At 39.7% G+C, this 22,557-nt stretch overlaps 1 pseudogene; it reads right to left on the bottom strand.

Annotated features, from left to right (window-relative positions):
• The window catches only part of LOC147957146 (uncharacterized), a 94,174-nt pseudogene that overhangs the window by 51,232 nt on the left and 20,385 nt on the right, over positions 1 to 22,557 (bottom strand).

Genomic DNA, 22,557 nt, shown 5'->3' on the forward strand with positions numbered 1-22,557 from the left:
TGGCACCAAATAACAATTATTTAGGTCTAATACTAATCCTGAAGGTAGATGTAGAGGTAGCGTGCCGACCGCGATCACATCGACGTTGGAACCATTTCCCACGCGCATCGTCACCTCGTCCTAAGGCAATCTTCGCTTAATTCGTAGTCCCTGTTTCGAGTTGCAAATGTTAGCAACAGAACCAGTATCAAATACCCAGGTGCTACTGCCAGCATTAGTAAGGTACACATCAATAACATGTATATCACATATACCTTTGTTCACCTTGCCATCCTTCTTATCCGCCAAATACTTGGGGCAGTTCCGCTTCCAGTGACCAGTCTGCTTGCAGTAGAAGCACTGAGTTTCAGGCTTAGGTCCAGGTTTGGGTTTCTTCTCTTGAGCAGCAACTTGCTTGCTATTCTTTTTGAAGTTCCCCTTCTTCTTCCCTTTGCCCTTTCTCTTGAAACTAGTGGTCTTGTTGACCATCAACACTTGATGCTCCTTCTTGATTTCTACCTCCGCAGCTTTCAGCATTGCGAAGAGCTCGGGAATAGTCTTATTCATCCCTTGCATATTATAGTTCATCATGAAGCTCTTGTAGCTAGGTGGCAGTGATTGGAGAATTCTGTCAATGACGCAATCATCTGGAAGATTAACTCCCAATTGAATCAAGTGATTATTATACCCAGACATTTTGAGTATATGCTCACTGACAGAACTGTTCTCCTCCATCTTGCAGCTATAGAACTTATTGGAGACTTCATATCTCTCAATCCGGGCATCTGCTTGAAATATTAAATTCAACTCCTGGAACATCTCATATGCTCCATGACGTTCAAAACGTCGTTGAAGTCCCGATTCTAAGCCGTAAAGCATGGCACACTGAACTATCGAGTAGTCATCAGCTTTGCTCTGCCAGACGTTCATAACATCTGGTGTTGCTCCAGCAGCAGGCCTGGCACCCAGCGGTGCTTCCAGGACGTAATTATTCTGTGCAGCAATGAGGATAATCCTCAAGTTCCGGACCCAGTCCGTGTAATTGCTACCATCATCTTTCAACTTTGCTTTCTCAAGGAACGCATTAAAATTCAACGGAACAACAGCACGGGCCATCTATCTACAATCAAACATAAACAAGCAAGATACTATCAGGTACTAAGTTCATGATAAATTTAGGTTCAATTAATCATATTACTAAAGAACTCCCACTTAGATACACATCCCTCTAATCCTCTAAGTAATTACGTGATCCAAATCAACTAAACCATGTCCGATCATCACGTGAGATGGAGTAGTTTCATTGGTGAACATCACTATGTTGATCATATCTACTATATGATTCGCGCTCGACCTTTCGGTCTCCGTGTTCCGAGGCCATATCTGTATATGCTTGGCTCGTCAAGTATAACCTGAGTATTCCGCGTGTGCAACTATTTTGCACCCGTTGTATTTGAACGTAGAGCCTATCACACCCGATCATCACGTGGTGTCTCAGCACGAAGAACTTTCGCAACGGTGCATACTCAGGGAGAACACTTCTTGATAATTAGTGAGAGATCATCTTAAAATGCTACCATCAATCAAAGCAAGATAAGATGCATAAAAGATAAACATCACATGCAATCAATATAAGTGATATGATATGGCCATCATCATCTTGTGCTTGTGATCTCCATCTTCGAAGCACCGTCATGATCACCATCGTCACCGGCGTGACACCTTGATCACCATCGTAGCATCGTTGTTGTCTCGCCAATCTTATGCTTCCACGACTATCACTACCGCTTAGTGATAAAGTAAAGCATTACAGCGCAGTTGCATTGCATACAATAAAGCGACAACCATATGGCTCCTACCAGTTGCCGATAACTCGGTTACAAAACATGATCTTCTCATAAAATAAAATTTAGCATCATGTCTTGACCATATCACATCACAACATGCCCTGCAAAAACAAGTTAGACGTTTTCTACTTTGTTGTTGCAAGTTTTACGTGGCTGCTACAGGCTTAAGCAAGAACCAATCTTACCTACGCATCAAAACCACAACGATAGTTTGTCAAGTTGGTGTTGTTTTAACCTTCGCAAGGACCGGGCGTAGCCACACTCGGTTCAACTAAAGTTGGAGAAACTGACACCCGCTAGCCACCTTTGTGCAAAGCACGTCGGGAGAACCGGTCTCGCGTAAGCGTACGCGTAATGTCGGTCCGGGCCGCTTCGTCCAACAATACCGCCGAACCGAAGTATGACATGCTGGTAAGCAGTATGACTTATATCGCCCACAACTCACTTGTGTTCTACTCGTGCATATAACATTAACACATAAAACCTGGGCTCGGATGCCACTGTTGGGGAACGTAGTAATTTCAAAAAATTTCCTATGCACATGCAAGATCATGGTGATGCATAGCAACGAGAGGGGAGAGTGTGATCTACGTACCCTTGTAGACCGACAGCGGAAGCGTTATGGCAACGCGGCTGATGTAGTCGTACGTCTTCACGGCCCGACCGATCAAGCACCGAAACTACGGCACCTCCGAGTTTTAGCACACGTTCAGCTCGATGACGATCCCTGGACTCCAATCCAGCAAAGTGTCGGGGAAGAGTTCCGTCAGCACGACGACGTGGTGACGATCTTGATGTTCTACCGTCGCAGGGCTTCGCCTAAGCACCGCTACAATATTATCGAGGATTATGGTGGAAGGGGGCACCGCACACGGCTAAGAAAACGATCACGTGGATCAACTTGTGTGTCTAGGGGTGCCCTCTGCCCCCGTATATAAAGGAGCAAGGGGAGGAGGCCGGCCGGCCCTATGGCGCGCCAAGGAGGAGGAGTCCTCCTCCTAGTAGGAGTAGGACTCCCCTCTTTCCTACTCCTACTAGGAGGGGGAAAGGAAGGGGGAGGGAGAAGGAAAGGGGGGCGCCGCCCCCCTCTCCTAGTACAATTCGGACCAGGGGGGAAGGAGGCGCTCGGCCCACCCTGGCTGCTCCTCTCTCTCTCCACTAAGGCCCATACGGCCCATTACTTCTCTCGGGGGGGGGGAGGGTTCCGGTAACCCTCCGGCACTCCGGTTTTCTCCGAAATCACCCGGAACACTTCCGGTGTCCGAATATAGCCGTCCAATATATCAATCTTTATGTCTCGACCATTTCGAGACTCCTCGTCATGTCCGTGATCACATCCGGGACTCCGAACTAACTTCGGTACATCAAAACTCATAAACTCGTAATATAACTGTCATCGAAACCTTAAGCGTGCGGACCCAACGGGTTCGAGAACAATGTAGACATGACTGAGACATGTCTCCGGTCAATAACCAATAGCGGAACCTGGATGCTCATATTGGCTCCCACATATTCTACGAAGATCTTTATCGGTCAGACCGCATAACAACATATGTTGTTCCCTTTGTCATCGGTATGTTACTTGCCCGAGATTCGATCGTCGGTATCTCAATACCTAGTTCAATCTCGTTACCGGCAAGTCTCTTTACTCGTTTCGTAATACATCATCTCGCAACTAACTCATTAGTTGCAATGCTTGCAAGGCTTATGTGATGTGCATTACCGAGAGGGCCCAGAGATACCTCTCCGACAATCGGAGTGACAAATCCTAATCTCGAAATACGCCAACCCAACATTTACCTTTGGAGACACCTGTAGAGCTCCTTTATAATCACCCAGTTACGTTGTGACGTTTGGTAGCACACAAAGTGTTCCTCCGACAAACGGGAGTTGCATAATCTCATAGTCATAGGAACATGTATAAGTCATGAAGAAAGCAATAGCAACATACTAAACGATCGGGTGCTAAGCTAATGGAATGGGTCATGTCAATCACATCATTCTCCTAATAATGTGATCCCGTTAATCAAATGACAACACATGTCTATGGTTAGGAAACATAACCATCTTTGATTAACAAGCTAGTCAAGTAGAGGCATACTAGTGACATTTTAGTTTGTCTATGTATTCACACAAGTATTATGTTTCCGGATAATACAATTCTAGCATGAATAATAAACATTTATCATGATATAAGGAAAAAAATAATAACATTATTATTGCCTCTAGGGCATATTTCCTTCAATGTCAACCTTTCATATAATATGTGTAGCGACCCAACCTCAGATGGTCAAGTCTCTATGTTCAGTGTCATCCCTGGATCGGTAATGCTGACACACACAGTACTCGAAGGATTTTATAACAGAGTAGCAATCACACACTTATTACATTGAATGTCTCCAAAAGAGAACTTATTACAATAAATATGGCTTAAGGCCATCTAAAAGCGATAACAGCGGCAGGCTTGGAAGATAAAGTGAGTGCATCAACTCCAACGGCATAGCTGAGTGCATGACAAACGACCTATCGCACCTTACTCCTCGTCTGAAAAGTCTGCAACATGATATGTTGTAGCCCGAAAACGGGTCAGCACATGGAATATGCTGGCAATATAACACAGTAGAGCAATGAACAGATAAATGCTATCACTACATGCATATATGGCTGGTGGAGGCTCTATGGTTATAATGTTTTTGTGAAAAGCCAATTTTTCCCTACAACAAATGAATATACTTTCTTTAACTATCATGGTGGTTGAAACATTGAGAATGGTACCCCCATCTCAATCCCAATTAAAAGTAATTATCAACCCAACAAATTAATTTAGAGTGATGAGATCAAATCAATAATTCCAGTACCAGATACTCAAGATGTCTGATTAGTTTGTACATTCTGCAGAGGTTTGCGCACTTTTCCCCACAAGACTCAATCTCCTCCGTTGGATTTCTCGCACTACATGGTGTTTGAGAAACGGATGACCGAGACACAGTCTTTCAGAAGCATTAACTCTAACCCCGGGTAGACAGTACCAACCAACATCCACTAAATCTGCTAGCCTACCACAGGAAGAGGTCATGCAACCTACTCAACTATGCTAGAGCCCATAATAGCTTGTGGATGCACACGGAAGTTTCTAGCATGAATGATCTTATGATCCCTTTGAGCCTGGGTGGCGGACCATAGGAGGATCACACCGTATAAACCCGGGATCTCCTAGGACAACACTGGTATAACCCTAGGTGCCCAAAACACAACAATCCACCTAAATGTGTATTAAAGTTGCCACCTTAGAATTGAACCATTAGTTAAACACTCACATCTATCATGGATACACTCAAACCCAAACCGCGTCTACGAGCATAGCATAGCATAGCAATATAAGCATAATGTAGAAGTGACTCCCAAGGGTTTGATAATAAAACAGGTAATAGGTTCTACCTCATCAACTACTTCCCAATACCCGCATGTTAATCACATCCTAATCATGCAGTGTTTGAGGATTGTAACTAATGCATAAAAACTGGGTATGAAAGAGTATGATCAATGTGTTACTTGCCTTGCTGATGATCTGCAAAACCTAGTGACTCGTAGTAGCACGCTTCGCACTCCGGGAACTCTATTGCAAACAAACAATAACATACATAAGCAATCAAGCAAAGATGCATGGGTAAAACTCAAATAAGAAGACCTAACTAGAAAGTTCAACTGAAGAACTCCGGTTTGCAAAAAGAATCAAATCAAACGGAGCAACGAAACTCAAACTGTGAAAGAAACAAGATCCGATTGCTAAACTGTTCTAAAGTCAAATTTTACAGTACCAAAATCCTGTTCAAGTTGGTTAAATAGAAAGAGGGCTTAGAAATGAAGATCTAGGAGAAAATTTGGATAAACGAGAGAAAATTTATACTAGCTCGAAGATTAGGGCAGAAATCACGATCGGAAATAATCACGGAAAAACCCTGGAAAAAAACTGACGAACAGGCTAACGAACGAACGTTCGCTGTCTGTGACTAACTGATGAACAACGTTCGTTAAAATGAACATACAGATGAACGTCCGCTAAATAAATAAACCGACGGAAAACCGAAGGAATTGATCTATTTAAAAAACTAGATCTAGGGTTTTCTAAAAAAACCAACGGTTTTCCCGAGAAAACCGGACAACGGCGGCGGCTACCTCGGCGTCGGCGGAATCGGCGGTGGCGGGCGGCGTCTCCGGCGGCGGCGGCGGGGTGACGGGGTCGCGGCGGCGGGTGGCAGCTTTGCGGGGCGGCGGTGTTGCGGCGGGAGGTGGCGCGGCGGCGGGAGGCGGTGCGGCGGCGCGGGCGGCGGCCCGGCCGCGGGAGGCGCTGGCGGCGGCGGGCGGCGCTAGGGTTTCGGGCGGGGCTGGCGGGGTCGCGGGCCTCGGGCCTCGCCTTTAAAGCCGGCCGGGCGGTGTCCTAGTCGGGCACAGCCCTTTAGGTCGGTGCTCTCTTTTGTTTTTATTAAAACCTGACGCGGAAAAACAAATTAAAGAAATACTAAACGGACTCCAAAAATCCTGAAATAAATTTTCACGGTTGTCTAATAATATTCCGGACAAAGTGAACATTTCTTTGGGCCTCTGATGCAATTTTGAAAAACGCATATTTTTTCTAATTCAAATAAAATTGCAATAAAATCCAAATAAAATTTATTCATTTGATTTTAATATTCTTCCTCCAATATTTCACTTATTTTTGGAGAAGTCATATTATCTCCTCTCATATATTTTAATAAGAAATATTTTCGAAGAGAAAAATTATTAAAACCAAAATGATGCTTGTCTCAATATTGAAATATAAAGAACATGAAATCCTCAACTCTCTCCGTGGGTCCTTGAGTTGCTTAGGATTTTGAGGATCGTGAAAAGAAAATGCAATAAAATATGATATGCATGAATGACCTATGTATAACATTCCAAATTGAAAATTTGGGATGTTACAATATGAGTATATATCCAGGCACACTATAAAAAATATGGATATTATTGAATACGATTACATAGTACTCATGCTATAGCCATTTATGTATTTGGAAGGTACACTCAACACCCATGATTTTTGTCAACATACTCTGCAAATAGCAGAGTTACTTTCCGAGACCTTCTAAACTGATTGCACACCCTTCACATAATGGAGAAGATTTTTTTACAACTAATTAAAAATATGCATACCAATTTATCACTACTAGGGAAAACCTTATACACAGAAGTTTATCAGTAGCGCGGCTTAAAAATGGGCGCTATAGCTAATTAGTAGTAGTGAGGGATATAAAAACCGCGCTACTACTAAGTTGATAGTAGTAGCGAGGGGTATAAACCCGCGCTGCTACTAAATGGTCTCCAACAATGCCCCCGAGATAGGCCATAGTAGTAGCGAGGGGTATAAAATCGGCGCTACTACTAAGTAAGTAGTAGTAGTGCAGGTAAGACCCCCACGCTACTACTAAGCTTGTCCACCCCGACCCGATCCACACTCCCACCCACCACCTCCCACCCCACCAACCGTCCCACACCACCCACCCCCCGCCTGTCTCAAAAAAAACCACACAGCCCGATCCAGATCCCCAACCTCCTCTCCTCTCCCAACCCACATTGCCGCCGGCCTCCCTTCCACCTCCTCTCATTCGTCTGTCTGCCCCCATGCCCCACATCGCGTGCGCCACGCCGGCGGCCGCGCGGCCGCCGCTCCCCGTCTCGCGTATCCAACAAATCTGCCCAACCGAAACCTACTACTGCTAAATTTATAAGTAAGTAGTAAGTGTATAAGGAAGCCAACCGCGGCTTTGGCCCCTCCTCACCCGCCGCCGTCGCCGCCGACCAGATCCCGCGCCACCGCAGCCTCGCGCCTCCGGCCATGGTGCCATCGTCCTCTGTTACGTCCATTTTGCATCATGCTTTTCTATTGATATTTATTGCATTATGGGCTGTTATTACACATTATGTCACAATACTTATGCCTATTCTCTCTTATTTTACAAGGTTTACATAAGGAGGGAGAATGCCGGCAGCTAGAATTCTGGGCTGGAAAAGGAGCAAATATTAGAGACCTATTCTGCACAACTCCAAAAGTCATGAATCTCCATGAAAGTTATTTTTGGAAATAATAAGAAATACTGAGCAGAAGAAATACGTCAGGGGGGCTACCACCTGTCCACGAGGGTGGGGGGCGTGCCCTACCCCGCTGGGCGCGCCCCCTGCCTCGTGGGCCCCCAGTTGGTCCTTCGATGGCCATCTTCTGCTATATGAAGTCTTTCGTCCGAAGAAAAATCATAAGCAAGCTTTCGGGACAAGACTCCGCCGCCACGAGGCAGAACCTTGGCGGAACCAATCTAGGGCTCTGTCAGAGCTGTTCTGGGGGGGGGACACTTCCCTCCGGGAGGGGGAAATCATCGCCATCGTCATCACCAACGCTCCTCTCATCGGGAGAGGGCAATCTCCATCAACATCTTCACCAGCACCATCTCATCTCAAACCCTAGTTCATCTCTTGTATCCAATTCTTGTCTCCAAGTCCGGGATTGTTACCTGTACGTTGCTAGTAGTGTTGATTACTCCTTGTAGTTGATGCTAGTTGGTTTATTTGGTGGAAGATCATATGTTCAGATCCTATATGCATATTAATACTCCTCTGATTATGAACATGAATATGCTTTGTGAGTAGTTACGTTTGTTCCTGAGGACATGGGAGAAGTCTTGCTATTAGTAGTCATGTGAATTTGGTATTCATTCAATATTTTGATGAGATGTATTTTGTCTATCCTCTAGTGGTGTTATGTGAACGTCGACTACATGACACGTCACCATTATTTGGGCCTAGAGGAAGGCATTAGGAAGTAATAAGTAGATGATGGGTTGCTAGAGTGACAGAAACTTAAACCCTAGTTTATGCGTTGCTTCGTATGGGGCTGATTTGGATCCATATGTTTCATGCCATGGTTAGGTTTACCTTAATACTTTTGTTGTAGTTGCAGATGCTTGCAATAGAGGTTAATCATAAGTGGTATGCTTGCCCAAGTAAGGGAAGCACCCAAGCACTGGTCCACCCACATATCAAATTATCAAAGTACCGAACGCGAATCATATGAATGTGATGAAAACTAGCTTGACGATAATTGCCATGTGTCCTCGGGAGCGCTTTTCTCTATATAAGAGTTTTTCCAGGCTTGTCCTTTGCTACAAAAAGGATTGGGCCACCTTGCTGCACTTTATTTACTTTTGTTACTTGTTGCTCGTTACAAATTATCCTATCAAAAAACTATCTGTTACCTATTATTTAAGTGCTTGCAGAGAATACCTTGCTGAAAACCGCTTATCATTTCCTTCTGCTCCTTGTTGGGTTCGGCACTCTTACTTATCGAAAGGACTACGATAGATCCCCTATACTTGTGGGTCATCAAGACTCTTTTCTGGCACCGTTGCCGGGGAGTGAAGCGCCTTTGTTAGGTGGAATTTGGTAAGGAAAAACTTATATAGTGTGCTGAAATTTACTGCCACTTGTTACTATGGAAAGTAATCCTCTGAGGGGCTTGTGCGGGGTATCTTCACCCTGACCAGTAGAGCAAAGAGTTGTTCCTCAACCTACTGAACCTACTGAAGATGAAAATGTTCACTTTGAAATTCCTTTGGGTATGTTAGAAAAACTGCTAGCTAATCCTTTTGCAGGAGATGTTACAAAGCATCCTGATTAGCACCTAATATATGTGGATAAAGTTTGTGGATTATTTAAGCTTGCAGGTGTGCCCGGTGATTTTATTAAGAAGAAGGTCTTCCCTTTATCTTTGAAGGGAGATGCATTGACATGGTATAGGCTATGTGATTATACGGGATCATGGAACTACAAACGATTGAAATTGGAATTTCATCAGAAATTTTATCCTATGCATCTTGTTCATCGTGATCGCAATTATATATATAATTTTTGGCATCGCGAAGTAGAAAACATCGCTCAAGCATGGGGGAGGCTTAAATCAATGTTATATTCATGCCCCAATCATGAGCTCTCAAGAGAAATAATTATTTAGAATTTTTATGCTCGGCTTTCTGATAACAATCGCACCATGCTCGATACTTCTTGTGCTGTCTCTTTTATGATGAAGACTATTGAATTCAAATGGGATTTATTGTAAAGAATTAAAAGCAACACTGAAGATTGGGATCTCGATGAAGGTAAGGAGTCAGGTATGACACCCAAGTTTGATTGTGTTAAATCTTTTACGGATACCGATGTTTTCCGTAAGTTTAGCACTAAATATGGACTTGACTCTGAGATAGTAGCTTCTTTTTGTGAATCTTTGCTGCTCATATTGATCTCCCCAAGGAGAAGTGGTTTAAATATCATCCTCCCATAGAAGTAAAAGTAGCTGCACCTATTAAAGTTGAAGAAAAGACTATCACTTATAATGATCCTATTGTTCCTACTACTTATGTTGAGAAACCACCCTTCCCTGTTAGGATAAAGGATCATGCTAAAGCTTCAACTGTGGTCCGTAAAAGCAATATTAGAACTTATACACCTCCTGAGCAAATTAAAGTTGAACCTAATATTGCTATTGTTAAAGATCTCTTGTCTGATAATATTGATGGGCATGTTATTCATTTCCGTGATGAAACTGCTAGAATTGCTAAACCTTATGCTAAAGATAAACATAGACCTGTGGTAGGCATGCTTGTTATTTCTGTTAAAATAGGAGATCATTGTTATCATGGCTTATGTGATATGGGTGCTAGTGCTAGTGCAATACCTATTGACTTATACAAAGAAATTAAGCATGATATCACACCTGCTGAGTTAGAAGATATTGATGTCACAATTAAACTTGCCAATAGAGATACTATTTCACCAATGGAAATTGTTAGAGATGTTGAAGTCTTGTGTGGGAAAACTAAATATCCTGCTGATTTTCTTGTTCTTGGTTCCCCACAAGATAGCTTTTGTCCCATTATATTTGGTAGACCCTTCTTGAACACCGTTAATGCTAAGATAGACTGCGAAAATGATGTTGTTACTATTGGTCTAGGTGATATGTCTCATGAGTTTAATTTCTCTAAATTTCGTAGACAACACCGTGAAGAGGAATTACCTAGTAAGGATGAAATTATTGGTCTTGCTTCTATTGTTGTACCTCCTAGTGATCCTTTAGAACAATATTTGCTAGACCATGAAAATGATATGTTTATGAATGAAAGAAGGGAAATAGATGAATAATCTTTAAACAGGAACCCATCCTGAAACACAATTTGCCTGTTGAAATCCTAGGGGATCCTCCTCCACCCAAGGGTTATCCCGTGTTTGAGCTTAAACCGTTACCTGATACTCTTAAATATGCTTATCTTGATGAGAAAAAGATATATCCTGTTATTATTAGTGCTAACCTTTCAGAGCATGAAGAAGAGAGATTATTGAAAACTCTGAGGAAGCACCGTGCTGCTATTGGATATACTCTTGATGATCTTAAGGGCATTAGTCCCACTCTATGTCAACATAAAATAAATTTGGAGGAAGATGCCAAACCAGTTCGTGATCATCAATGACGGCTGAATCCTAAGATGAAGGAAGTGGTAAGAAAAGAAATACTAAAGCTCCTAGAGGCAGGTATAATTTATCCCGTTGCTGATAGTCAGTGGGTAAGTCTTGTCCGTTGTGTCTAAAAGGGAGGTATTACTGTCGTCCCTAATGACAAAGATGAATTGATCCCGTAAAGAATTATTACAGGTTATAGGATGGTAATTGATTTCCGCAAATTAAATAAGGCTACTAAAAAGATCATTACCCCTTACCTTTTATCGATCAAATGCTAGAAAGATTATCCAAACATACGCATTTTTGCTTTCTAGATGGTTATTCTGGTTTCTCTCAAATACCTATGTCAGCCAATGATCAATCAAAGACTACTTTTACTTGCCCTTTTGGTACTTTTGCTTATAGACATATGCCTTTTGGTTTATGTAATGCACCTGCTACCTTTCAAAGATGCATGATGGCTATATTTTCTGACTTTTGTGAAAAGATTTGTGAGGTTTTCATGGACGACTTCTCCGTCTATGGATCCTCTTTCGATGATTGCTTAAGCAATCTTGACCGAGTTTTGCAGAGATGTGAAGAAACTAATCTTGTCTTGAATTGGGAAAAGTGCCACTTTATGGTTAATGAAGGTATTGTCTTGGGGCATAAAGTTTCTGAAAGAGGTATTGAGGTTGATAAAGCCAAGGTTGATGCTATTGAAAAGATGCCATGTCCCAAGGACATCAAAGGTATAAGAAGTTTCCTTGGTCACGCCGGTTTTTATAGGAGGTTCATTAAGGACTTCTCAAAATTTCTCGGCCTCTGACTAATTTATTACAAAAAGATATACCATTTGTCTTTGATGATGATTGTGTAGAAGTATTTGAAATACTTAAGAAAGCATTGATCTCTACACCTATTGTTCAGCCACCTGATTGGAATTTACCCTTTGAAATTATGTGTGATGCCAGTGATTATGATGTAGGTGATGTGCTAGGGAAAAGAGTTGATAAGAAATTAAATGTTATTCAATATGCTAGTAAGACTCTAGATAATGCTCAGAGAAATTATGCTACTACTGAAAAGGAATTCTTAGCAGTCGTATTTGCTTGTGATAAGTTCAGACCTTATATCGTTGATTCTAAAGTAACTATTCACACTGATCATGCTGCCATTAAATATCTTATGGAAAAGAAAGATGCTAAACCTAGACTTATTAGATGGGTTCTCCTGCTACAAGAATTTGATTTGCATATTGTTGATAGAAAAGGAGCTGAGAACCCCATTGCAGACAACTTGTCTAGGTTAGAAAATGTTCTTGATGACCCACTACCTATTGATGATAGCTTTCCGGATGAGCAATTAAATGTCATAAATGCTTCTTGTACTGCTCCATGGTATGCTGATTATGCTAATTACATTGTTGCTAAATTTATACCACCTAGTTTCACATACCAGCAAAAGAAAAAGTTTTTCTATGATTTGAGACATTACTTTTGGGATGACCCACACCTTTATAAAGAAGGAGTAGTTGGTGTTATTAGACGTTGTGTACCTGAGCATGAACAGGAACAGATCCTACGCAAGTGTCACTCAGAAGCTTATGGAGGACACCACGCTGGAGATAGAACTGCACATAAGGTATTGCAATCCGGTTTTTATTGGCCTACTCTCTTCAAGGATGCCCGTAAGTTTGCCTTATCTTGTGATGAATGTCAAAGAATTGGTAACATTAGTAGACGTCAAGAAATGCCTATGAATTATTCACTTGTTATTGAACCATTCGATGTTTAGGGCTTTGATTATATGGGACATTTTCCTGCCTCTAATGGTTACACACATATTTTAGTTGTTGTTGATTACGTTACTAAGTGGGTAGAAGCTATTCCAACTTGTAGTGCTGATCATAACACTTCTATTAAGATGCTTAAAGAAGTTATTTTTCCGAGGTTTGGAGTCCCTAGAAATTTAATATTTAATGACTGATGGTGGTTCACATTTTATTCATGGTGCTTCCCGAAAAATGCTTGCTAAATATGATGTTAATCATATAATTGCATCTCCTTATCACCCACGGTCTAGTGGTCAAGTAGAATTGAGTAATAGAGAACTCAAATTAATTGTGCAAAAGACTGTTAATAGATCTAGAAAGAATTGGTCCAAGAAACTTGATGATGCATTATGGGCCTATTGAACTGCATATAAAAATCCTATGGGCATGTCTCCGTATAAAATGGTTTATGGAAAGGCATGTCACTTACCTCTTGAACTAGAACATAAGGCATATTGGGCTACTAAAGAGCTCAATTATGATTTCAAACTTGCCGGTGAGAAGAGGTTATTTGATATTAGCTCACTTGATGAATGGAGCACCCAAGCCTACGAAAATGCCAAGTTGTTTAAGGAAAAAGTTAAAAGATGGCATGACAAAAGAATACAAAAGCGTGACTTTAATGTAGGTGATTGTGTATTGCTATACAACTCTCATTTAAGATTTTTTGCAGGTAAACTTCTCTCTAAATGCGAAGGTCCTTACATTATCGAGGAGGTCTATCGTTCCGGTGCCATAAAAATCAACAACTTCGATTGCACAAATCCGAAGGTGGTGAACGGTCAAATAATTAAACATTATATCTCAGGTAATCCTATAAATGTTGAAACCAATGTTATTGAAACCATAACCCCGGAGGAATACATAAGGGACACTTTCCGGAACGTTTCAGACTCCGAAAATGCTTGCTAAATATGATGTTGATCATATAATTGCATCTCCTTATCACCCACAGTCTAGTGGTCAAGTAGAATTGAGTAATAGAGAACTCAAATTAATTTTGCAAAAGACTGTTAATAGATCTAAAAAGAATTGGTCCAAGAAACTTGATGATGCATTATGGGCCTATAGAACTGCATATAAAAATCCTATGGGTATGTCTCCATATAAAATGGTTTATGGAAAGGCATGTCACTTACCTCTCGAACTAGAACATAAGGCATATTGGGCTATTAAAGAGCTCCATTATGATTTCAAACTTGCCAGTGAGAAGAGGTTATTTGATATTATCTCACTTGATGAATGGAGAACCCAAACCTACGAAAATGCCAAGTTGTTTAAGGAAAAAGTTAAAAGATGGCATGACAAAAGAATACAAAAGCGTGAGTTTAATGTAGGTGATTATGTATTGCTATACAACTCTCATTTAAGATTTTTTGCAGGTAAACTTCTCTCTAAATGGGAAGGTCCTTACGTTATCGAGGAGGTCTATCGTTCCGGTGCCATAAAAATCAACAACTTCGAAAGCACAAATCCGAAGGTGGTGAACGGTCAAAGAATTAAACATTATATCTCAGGTAATCCTATAAATGTTGAAACCAATGTTATTGAAACCGTAACCCCGGAGGAATACATAAGGGACATTTTCCAGAATGATTCAGACTCCGAAAAGGAATAGGTATGTGGTACGGTAAGAAAACCGACTCCAAAACAGTTCTAAAGGCAATTTTTCTCTGTTTTGGAATATTTAGAAAAATAGAAAAATAAGAAGCAGTCCGGGAAGGACACGAGGCCTCCACGAGGGTGGAGGGCGCGCCCTACCCCCCTGGGCGCCCCCCCTACCTCGTGGGCACCTCCTGTGCTCTCCGGACTCTGTTTTCTTGCGCGTTACATATTTTGGTCGGTAAAAAGTCATTATATAATATCCTCGTATCACGCAAATATCCTCTATTCTTGTTTTGAGTTGTTTTCTGTCAGGGTTGTCAAGGCCAAGCATCATGTCGTCCCCCTCCTCCAACAATGGTGATGACGATGTGTGGCTAATGAAGATAGAGCTGAAGAGGGAAGAACCCATGGAGATAAACAAGGATGAAGGGATCAAGAAGGCCACGGAGGACCAAGTTCCGGCAACAGAATACATCCTTCACCTTGATCACAATCTTCTTACACCAACTAAGATCGAAGCTTTCAAGATGATTGAGTTAGCTCGTATACAAAACAAGTATCTCACACGTAAAAATATTTTGTTGAAGGAGCATATCGCTGCAGTCAAGGGCATTATCCGCAAGCTGGAGGACCTCTTACGCTTGATGTGCGACTGTCCATCATCACCTCCACCTTGTTCACCAGCAAAGGAGACATAATCACATGGGTATGGGCACTCCCCTTGGCAACTGCCAAGCTTGGGGGAGATGCCCCGGTATCGTATCACCATCACACTCCTATCTTTACCGTTTTTCTTAGTTTGATCCTATTAGTAGTATCTTGATCTAGTAGAATAAAGTTTATGGTATGATCTAGTTTTGAGTTTTGCTTTATGATCTCTCTATGTAATCGAGTCCGTGAGCTATATAATAAAGATTAGTGTTGAGTCAAGGGCTTTATTATCTTGCCATGATCTTGAGTGAATAAAAGAAAAGAGAAAAAGAATAAAAGGAAATAAAGAGATCATATTGATCTTATGAAGAGTAATGACTTCACATAGAAAGAGTGATGATTAAAAATTGTTGAGAGTTGACAAACATAGCTTTGGTCATCGTTGCAATTAATAGGAAGTAATAAAGAAAGAGGGGTTTCACATATAAATATACTATCTTGGACATCTTTTATGATTGGGAGCACTCATTAAAATATGACATACTAAAGAGTTGATGTTGGACAAGGAAGACAACGTAATGGGTTATGTTTTATTATATCTGAGATAAAGTATATTGTCATGGATCATCCAACATGTTTAGCTTGCCTTTCCCCCTCATGCTAGCCAAATTATTTGCACCAAGTAGAGATACTACTTGTGCTTCCAAAAACCCTTAAACCAGTTTTGCCATGAGAGTCCACCATATCTACCTATGGATTGAGTAAGATCCTTCAAGTAAGTTGTCATCGATGCAAGCAATAAAAATTGCTCTCTAAATATGTATGATTGATTGGTGTGGGGAAATAAGCTTTATACGATCTTGTGATGTGGAAGAAATAAAAGCGACGGACTGCATAATAAAGGTTCATATCACAAGTGGCAATATAAAGTGACGTTCTTTCGCATTAAGATTTGTGCATAGGTTGTAAACCTTCCTTTTTACCCACTCTGAGTGTCACAATTAATAATTCTACCCTCGAGCATGGCACAAATCTCGTAGTCTGTTCTTGGAAAAACAAAAAATATATAGAAGTATTCTTGAAACAAAATAACATGGTGCGTGCACCATATCCCTATTATTATTGTCTAGGGTACAATTCTAATTTACAGACAACATGTGAAAGACAACATAAACTTTAGTACATCTGCACTAAGAACAGAAAAACCCATGGTCCAGCAGATTACTAACTAAATTGGTAGTTGTGAAACAGAAGTCCAAAACAATAGATTATTTAGATGGCTACTGAACGGAAGGATTAAATATACTCAAATAACCTTTAAGGCACCGTAGAGTTATTTGGACAGCTACTGCGAAGTAAAGATTGAAAATATTCAGATAAGCTATTAAGGTAAAGAAGGATTTTTTGACAGCTATTGAAAAGTAAGAATTAAATTCCTCAAGTAAGCTATTAATAAGGCTATTTAACTATCTAGGCAGTTGCCAAGTAGTATGAGCTAACAGATTTTCCTTCTAAGTAACTTTGTGTTAGCTATTTGGTCCTAGTGCATGCACATAATAGTGACACAAGGAACACTATAAGGAGTGAATCGCTTAGTTAAATCACGCTATGTCTGATAGAAAAATGCAAGTCAATAGTCTTTTTCTTAGAACCTACCAATCGAGCAGCATCTGCCATCAGGTTGCTTGCATAAACAAAATTGACGATTCAATGAGAAGCACCGGAGCAATACTTCGGAATGGAAAAAGTAAACCTACCTGAATCTAACTCTCCATATGCATGCCCTTCTATTATCTATTTTCTGGTCCATCAAAAATCCTTCTTTTACGTGGGGTCGTACATTAGCAGAGAACAACAATTTATCCCCAGCATACATCCATCAATTGAACGTGCGAGATTGTTTCTTGTGGTCTTGTCTATAGGTGATTGATGACACTTGGCAATTTATTTGATTCCAGTAGTGGAAATAGGGAAAAATATGTAAAACATCTGCTGGTGTTTGCTTGTTTCATGTAATTAACGCTCAACCCTGTTGTCGGGTTTGCAAGATGACACTGGAGAAACTATCGTCCACCGATATAGAAGATTTAGACCTGCAGTTTTTGCCAACTGTGGAGCCATGTGTGCAGTAGAAAGAAAGCATCAGCTCTTACATTAACTGAACAATAGGGTAAAAACTATATAATGCTTAATCTCAAGAAGAACATGAAAACAAACTTCCTTTATATGAACCTTGATGAAGATCTCGCTAACCCCCCTTGAAACAAATGAAATACTACATGTTTGTTGAATCTGGGACATGGCAGAGTAGGGTACTTTGCTTGATATTCTTCAAGATCCCACAAAACATGGATTTTAAGTTATCATTTCCTATTTTAGAAATTTGTCATGAGTAGTTCAGATAATTGGGCATCTGCAATACCATTTTCCTTGATCGGATATACGGCACTGATCTAATTTTTGGCATATCTATATGTATTATTATTATTATTATTATTATTATTATTATTATTATTATTATTATTATTATTATTATTATTATATTATTATTATTATTATTATTACTATTATTATTATATTATATTATATTATTAATAAAGTAATGTGAATTTTTTCAATTTTTTCATCCGTTCATGATCAACAATATTTTTTTTCTATTCAAGGTGGTACTTGATTTTTGTCCGTTCGTGTATTAGAAAAGGAAAAACACCATAATTCCTTACATGAGCCGCCTCCAGCATGGCCCAGCAAAGCTAGCCCATTTTTTTTCCTGCCCACCTGAAAAAAGCGAATTTATCGCGTTGGGCGTCAAATAGTCGCAGCTTCGCACAGGGCGCCCAACCTGGGCTGAACCGTTTTTCTTCTTCTGTATTATGTTTCTATTTTTCTTTTTCCGTTTCTTTCTCTTTTTCTTTCATGTTTCTTTTGTCTTATTTCCGTTCAAGTTTATTTTTCTTTCTCCCTTTTTTCTTAAATTCATAATTTCGGAATAGTTCATTATTTTAGAAAAAAACGATTTTTTTAGAAATGTTCAGAATTCCACAAAATATCATCTTGTAAAAATATCTTTATTTTTCAGATTTGTTCAAGATTTTCCAAAAAAATGCATTTTCAAAATGTGGCAAATACGAAAAATATCCTTGTTTTACTGAAATATTCATAAGATCAAAATAATTTTTCGAGTTTTAACGAAATCCATTTTAAATAATTGTTCTGAATGTTCAAAATATGTTTCCTTCTCAAAAACACAAATTCCAAAAAAAATTCATATGTTGATAAAAGGTTCATGTGTTCATATAAAATTGTGAATTTTGAACGTTTAAATTTTTTTTGTGTATCTCAGAAAATGTAAATAATTTTGAAAATGTTTGGAATTTTCAAAATATTTTTCGAAGAATATTCAGCAATTTATATTTTATAAAAAGCTCAAAAAAACCAAAATTTCTTTCCAATCTTACATAATAAACAAGGTGCTCTTCTCAGATTTTTTATTTGTTCACCATTGATTTTCATTTCTATTCAAGATTTTCTTCCATCGATGTGGTACTAATTTTTTGTCCATTCGTGTATTAGAAAAGGAAAAACACCAAAATTCTGTAGATGGGTCGCCCGCTTTGTGGCCCAGCAAGATCTACACATTTGTTTTCTTTCCCACCTGAGAAACATTATTATCGCATGGACTGTCAAATTGTTGCAGCTTTGCACCGGCCGCCCAACCTGGGCTGGACCGTTTTTCTTTCTGTATTATGTTTCTATTTTTCTTTTGCCGTTTCTTTCTCTTTTTCTTTCCTGATTCATTTCTCCTTTTTCCTTTCAAGTTTATTTTTATTTCTCCCTTTTTTCAAATCAATAATTTTCAAGATAGTTCATTATTTCAGGAAAATTCAATTTTTTTAGAAATGTTTACAATTCCAAAATATATCCTATTTTGTGAAAAACAATCTGAACTTTATATCTTTGTTTTTATTCCAAAATTGGTTATAATTTAAAAAAATGTCTCCTTTTTTATCTGTGTTTTTCCAAAAAAATTGCATTTACAAAATATTGCAACTACGGAATATATTTTTGTTTACTGAAATATTTGCAAATTCAAATTAATTCCCAAGTTTAAAGAAACCCAGTTTCCAAAATTGTTCTGAATTTTCAAAATATGTTTCCTTAAAAAACCACAAATTAAAAATGTTCTTTTTTATAAACGTTTCATATTTTCAATAAAATTGTGAATTTCGAACTTTTCAAATTTGTTGTGTATTTCTGAAAATGTAAATAATTTTTCAAATAATAGGATTTTCAAAATTATTGATGTTTCCAAGAATATACGACAATTTATATTTTTGAAAAAGTTTTCGAAAAACAAAAATTGTTTCCAATCTGACACTGGAGTATGTTCTTAAAGGTTCGAGCTGGTCATTGGTTGGTAGGACTCGTTTCTTCAAGTGGCTAGCAGCACGTAGTCGGGTCTTTGAGGGTATGGTTTTGATCCTTCACCTCATCATTTTTTGGATTTTTTTCGCGCCTTACAAACATAGGTCGTCTTGGAGCCTACCACTGCGTAAAATAGCAGCCCCCATGCAGTTGGACCAGGAAAATAAATTGCGTCGCACATATAGTATTGGGCCTCAGCCGCATTCCCCTACTGGGTCGTCCGCCTCCGGCCGATCAATCCTCGCCGAGGGAGCCAAAAATATTTGGCGGTCATAAGGAATAGAACTTGCGACATTGCATCCACATCCTGAGGCGGATGCCAACTGAGCTAGGGCGGCTTTGTTACATAAAAATTGCTGGTCCTCCTATTAAATATACATATATGTTTTGTTCTTCCCGCTCATGGTTCCCGAATATTTTCTGTTTGTGCCCCGGGTGGGACAAACTGGGCCTACCCACACATTTCTTTTTCTGTGAGACGGTTGAGCAACAAAAATTTAAGCCCCAAGGGAATTGAATTATGGACCTTCCTTATTGTGTCGGCGGACAAAACCAACTCATCTATCTTGCAATTGTGATGGGAATAGTATCGCCTTGGAACTTTTTAGTAAATCCCCACCAGTTTTATATGTCCATAGGTTGTCTGGAAATAAGAAGTTTGTATCAAAATAAGGAAGTTATCTCGAGAATCATGAGCAGAAGGAGGGACTCCATAAATTATTGCCGGTGCTAGCTTGCAACTGCCAATAAAAGAGAATATGTTGGTTTGGCTCAAATAAAAAATTGTGGGCATGTCTGCGCTAAAATAATCAAAGAGAATAGCCCTAATAAAGAAGGGACATTGATGTCTGGTTCTGCGCTAAATATGCTAATGAAACGGGATTTATGCGCTACAATTAGTAATCCATCTGGTTATGCCATCGTACGAGAGAGTGGTCGCATAGCTACCAAATGAGTAGGCAGACACAACCGCCGCATAACTACGAAATGAGGTGGCAGACACAACCCCAAGACGGAGGTGGACCCAGAGGAAAAAAGGCACTCCAACAATGTATTCATGGGGATAATGTGTTACTTGCCTGCATAACTACCAAATAAGAATAATGGGTTACTTGCCTGCACCAGGTATTCATGGGGATATGTGTGATGACCAACGAACTCCAACAATGTAGGGAGGTAAAGAAAAGCACCATAAGTCTGCCCTAGACCGTAGTTCGTCCACTCTAGAGCCTCGCCAATAATGGTAGTTGTGCGATCTGATTTAAACAGCAGCGGAAGCACATCCTTTTCCACTGCATCGTCCATAATGGAATGCAATGTGGTCAAGATATGGAAATAAAGATTCAAGGAACATCCTTCTCGCTTGCAATAGCCAAGGGTCGCAACGTTGTTGGGGCAGAGGAGATTCAACATCTCGAGAGGAAGGGGATCTTGGAGAGGCCGATTGGATCTGTTTTAGATGGATTGTAGCGTAGAAGGTTTTGATAACGTGGAAACTGCTGAGGGGAAACATGAGGAAGGAGGAGAAGTGCCTCAGCGATGGTTCGATGGAGTCTTCGACTGCAAGGTACACATTTTTTTCATCCCGTGAAGAGTTGCTTTTCCAAAGCCCATGAAGAGTTCGGTAAGGACATGTGTTCGTGGGATAAATGGTGTGGACTCCTCGGGTGCTTCATCTTATGGCTATAAAATAGATAGCAGGGAGATCGTATGGATGATTTGATTAGTTTTCTAAGGATTAATGTGGAGACTTGTTTGGTGCCTCCAATTAGTAAATTTATAAGAAAGATTATGTTCTTCAACAGAAACTCCCAAAGGATTGCATGCCTCATCTCATGCATATTAAAGGTGACATGGATATTATTAGCTTACGGCCAAGTCTGCCTACGGTTTTTCCCAGTCCATACTCTATTTCGCAAAGAGATGAAGACCTCACAATAAAGGGATGGAGAAAAGTAATGAATGGTCCCAAGGAACTACTTGGAGGCAACATGGTGCGCAGCCCACAAATTGGAGACATGTTGATCTCTATTCCCCATAATGGAGATGGAGGGGCTATCCTGTTTTATCCTATTTCACCTTAGAGAGCGAAGCAGGACCTAGTTAGTACTTTTCATGTGCTAAGAACAATTAGCTAGTGTTGGTTATGACTATGATGATGATGAGTAGTTGTTACTATTATGATGATGATGAGTTATGTGCTAGAATGTGTTAGAATGATGAGTTGTTATATGACTATGATGATGAGGAGGAGGACTTGTTATTATGATGATGATGAGTTCTTACATAACTATGATGATGATGATGATGATGATGATGATGATGATGATGATGATTTTTTATTACTATGATGATGAGTTGTTATTATGACCATGAAGAGTTATTATATCATTGGGTGGAAGAAAAACAGATTAGATTCAAGTGTTGGTTCAAATTAATTGCATTTAAAAAATGTTGCAAATACAGAATATATTCTTGTTTAGTGAAATATTTGCAAATTCAAATTAATTTCCGAGTTTAAAGAAACCAAGTTTATAAAATTGTTCTGAATTTTCAAATTATGTTTCCTTAAAAAACCACAATTTAAAAAATGTTATTTTTTATAAAAGTTTCATGTTTTCAAATAAAATTGTGAATTTCGAACGTTTCAAATTTTGTTGTGTATTTCTGAAAATGTAAATAATTTAAAAAAATTCA

This window comes from Triticum urartu, chromosome 7A, assembly GCF_056163025.1.
Source record: "Triticum urartu cultivar PI428250 chromosome 7A, HENAU_Tu73, whole genome shotgun sequence".
Classification (NCBI taxonomy): domain Eukaryota; kingdom Viridiplantae; phylum Streptophyta; class Magnoliopsida; order Poales; family Poaceae; genus Triticum; species Triticum urartu.